This window comes from Chrysochloris asiatica, unplaced genomic scaffold, assembly GCF_000296735.1.
Source record: "Chrysochloris asiatica unplaced genomic scaffold, ChrAsi1.0 scaffold00076, whole genome shotgun sequence".
NCBI lineage: Eukaryota > Metazoa > Chordata > Mammalia > Afrosoricida > Chrysochloridae > Chrysochloris > Chrysochloris asiatica.
The window spans coordinates 2292290-2296000 of NW_006408594.1; the positions used below are offsets into that span (position 1 = coordinate 2292290).

The 3711-nt window shown below is 43.7% G+C and overlaps 1 pseudogene; it reads right to left on the reverse strand.

The window, feature by feature from the left end:
- Positions 1-230: 230 nt before the first annotated feature.
- Positions 231-499, reverse strand: LOC102820529 (annotated as a pseudogene).
- Positions 500-3711: the final 3212 nt, after the last annotated feature.

Sequence of the window (3711 nt, forward strand, 5' to 3'; positions counted from 1 at the left end):
TGAGAGCTTCTGAGATCTTTGCTTCCTTCAGTCCAAAACAGGGGGATGCCAGCAGGATGTACAAATAAAGGCTGATATGATCTCAGGAAGCTGGAACCTCTCGCTTCTCCACCACAGGTGTGCATCCCTAATCACAGACTCCACATTCAAACTGAACAACATCCAAAATGAAATTGCTCATTAATGGGGGCTGGGAGGGACAGCTGCCCAGGTAGGAATGGGGGAGGACTTTAGAAGCGCAGGCCCTTTCAGACCAAATAAGCCCAGGCCTCCTGGATCTGGGTCTGCAGCTCCAAGGTGGCGTCCTTGCGGTCATGAAATGTGCCCACGTGGTCCAGGGCAAAGCATCCAACAGTCACTAACAAATACGCAGGAAATGGCCATAGGACCTTCCAGCAGGTCAAAGGCAGCTCCAGGCCTAGGGTGGGGTCCATGGTCAGAGCCGCCCAGGTGGACCCAAGGAGGGCCAGCCCGACCGCCACTGCGCTAGCTTCGTCATGGTCCCTCTATGCCCTGCGTCTGCCTTTCCTCACATGGCTCAGATGTCGATGTCAAACACTCTCTTTTATTAATTTATTTGTATTACTTTTTTGTACTCTTCACTATTTTTTCTCTTTTGTGTATCATTCTGAACATCTGGTCTTTCACAGACTTAACTTGTTCCAGTTACTCAACTAGCTCACCAGTCCTTTATTCATTGTCCCTCACAGTTGTTTTCTGGAAACAATAGAATGTTCCAGACTTGGTGTGGATTTTTCCAGCATCAAGTACTCTCCAGAAGGTCATGTAGGAGAAAAGCTTTAGGGACCACAACTTGGGTGCTAGGGATACCTGTGAGGGTTGGGGGTAGAGCAGGCAGAGGTTAGTGTCGTCACAAGTGGTGGTTGTTAAGTGGCATCAAGGAGGTTTCCACTCATAGTGACCCTGTATAGGGTTTCCAAGGAGCGGCTGGTGGGTTTGAACCACTGACCTCACAGTTAGCAGTCCAGTGCTGAAATTGTATTGAATTACTATTATTATTATTAAAATTGCTATTTTTGGTTACACAGTGTGAAATATTTATTTTTAAATGTATGAATACCTTCAACCTGACATTTTACATTGAATGTCTGAATAATCTTTTATTTTGTCTCATTAACCACTAAGAATTTCTTTACTTAGAAACCCACACACAATTTTGTTGGAATGAGTAAATGTACATAGTTTTTCTTAAGTTTTTCATGCAGTTTTCTTTTCTTTTCCACTTCAGTTTATCATACTCCTTGTCCCTCTCCTCTCCCACTTCACACAGGTCTCCAGATAATTCACATTAATGATCTCAGTAAATACCCCTAGAATACTTTCTCCATGCTGTTCAGTGTAAACTAAAAATTGATGACTGTTAATTCCAGGTACAGCAAAACCTTTCTGAGAACAAATAAATCAAGGTACCAGGCACAACTATTGATGGGACAATAAGGGGTTTTTATAATGTTCTAACAGTCAAAGTGGTTACGAATCGGGCTGCCAATCTCATGGTCAGCAGTTCAAAACTACCAGCCATTCCACAGGAGAAAGATGAGGCTTTCTGCTCCTGTAAAGATTTACAGCCTCGGAAACCCTGTACAGGGTCGCTATGAGTCAGAACCGACTCCACAGCACATAACAACAATAACATAATCATAAGGACTTGTCTCCAAAACTTGACTTTGAAAGCATGGTTCTGACTCCCCAAATCAGTCACAATCAATTCCCATCAAACAAGTAGACCTATGGGACCAAGGACAGGAAGACCCCTGCTTTGTAAAATCCACCTTTCAATTACAGACAAGCCTAAGATCCGAGGACTGTACTTTTCCTATAATGCTAACCCATTCCTTTAAATGACTGGGAGGTGGACAATGAATGTCATATTCTTCCACTGATGGGAATTCACTTTGCTTCCCATTTATTTATGCTGCAAACAGCATTACAACAACCTCTTTGTTGCTATATCTTTAAATGCCAGTACTTGTGTGTTTAGGGCTAGATTCTCTCAGGAGTGGCTTTGCTGGAATAACGGATATCTATAATGCTGATTTTCATCAACATTTCTAGTTGCTTTCCAAAGGAAGTCTGTAGCAATTCACACTTTTACCAGAAGTGTGAGGCTCTCTTTCCCCTGAGTTCTTACAATGGTGTTGGTTGTTCTCCAGTGGATTCTGGGTACCACAGCCAGGCACCATCTCCATGACTGCTGTGGTCCTTCTTGTGGTTGTTGTTGTTAGGTGCCATTGAGTCGGTACTGACCCACAGCAGAACGAAACACTGCCCGATCCTGGGCCAACCTCACTCCATACACGAAGAAAGCAAAAAGTCATTGAGAAGACAAGAAAGAAGGAAAAGGTCAAAATGGATGTCAGAAGAGACACTGAAACGTGCTCTCCAGCGTAGAGATGCTAAAGCAAATGGAAGAAATGAGGAGGTACAAGAACTGAACAGAAAATTTCAAAGATCAATTAAAGCCAAATATTACAACAAAATGTGCAAAGATCTGGAATCAGAAAACCAAAAGGGAAGAACACGCTCAGCATTTCTCAAGCTGGGGGAACTGAAGAAAAAATTCAAGGCTCGATTTTGGTTATTGAAAGATTCTCTGGGCAAATTATTGAATGATGCAGAAAGCATCAGGAAAAGATGGAAGGAATACACAGAGTCACTGTACCAAAAGGAAATGGTTCATGTTTAACCATTTCAAGAGGTAGCGTGTGATGCTGAGCCAATGATCCTGAGGGAGCGGTCCTTGGAGTGCCTTCCACCTCTGAGGCTTTTCTCCCAGCACTGTGTCGGACAGCATAGGATTGGTTAGCCATAGGATTTTCATTGGTTAATTTTTAGAAGTGGGTCTTCAGACCTTCCTTTCTAGTCTGTCTTAGCCTGGACGTTCTGTTGAGACCTGTCCCCCATGGGTGACCCTGCTGGTATTTGAAATGAACTTCCAGTATGATAGCAGCACATAAGCCATCCCAGTACGTACGACAAATTGGCAGATGGATGGTGATTGCAAAAAACAGTCTATTGTTGGACTTTTTTGTTTGTCAGTCGGTTATGTGAAACTTGTAACTTTTGTGGCTCTGTAGGAGACAGCCCTGGTAGTATTGTGGATTATGAGCTGGGCTGATAGCCACAAGGTTGGCAGTTCGAATTTACCAGTCATGTGGCACTGTGGGCTAATGCATCAGACTGCAAAGTCGTTTGAACTGCAAGGTTGGTGGTTCAGGCTCACCAGCTGCTCCTTGGAAACCCTATACAGGGTCGCTATGGGTTGGAATCGACTCGACGTCACTTAACAACAACAACTATGAGAGAAAGATGAGGCTTTCTGCTCCTGTAAAGATTTACAGGCTTGCTATGAGTTAGAACCAACTCAATGGCATACCATCACCACCATCACCACTGGGATAAGCACTGGATTGTGAACCACAACGTCAACAGTTAGAGCCCACCAGCTGCTCCGCAGGAGAAAGACGAGACTTTCTGTTCCCACAAAGATTTACAGCCTCGGAAGCCCTATGCAGGGTTGTTATATGTATAAGTCAGAACAGATGTGATGACTAGTAACAACAGCATAACAACGGTGGTTTGCATGGTGTTACACATTGAATTGTGTTTCCACCCCCCCAACAAATATGGATTGTAATCCCTCACTTCTGTGTCTGTGGTTATAATCTCATTTGTGACTGAGTTGCCTTT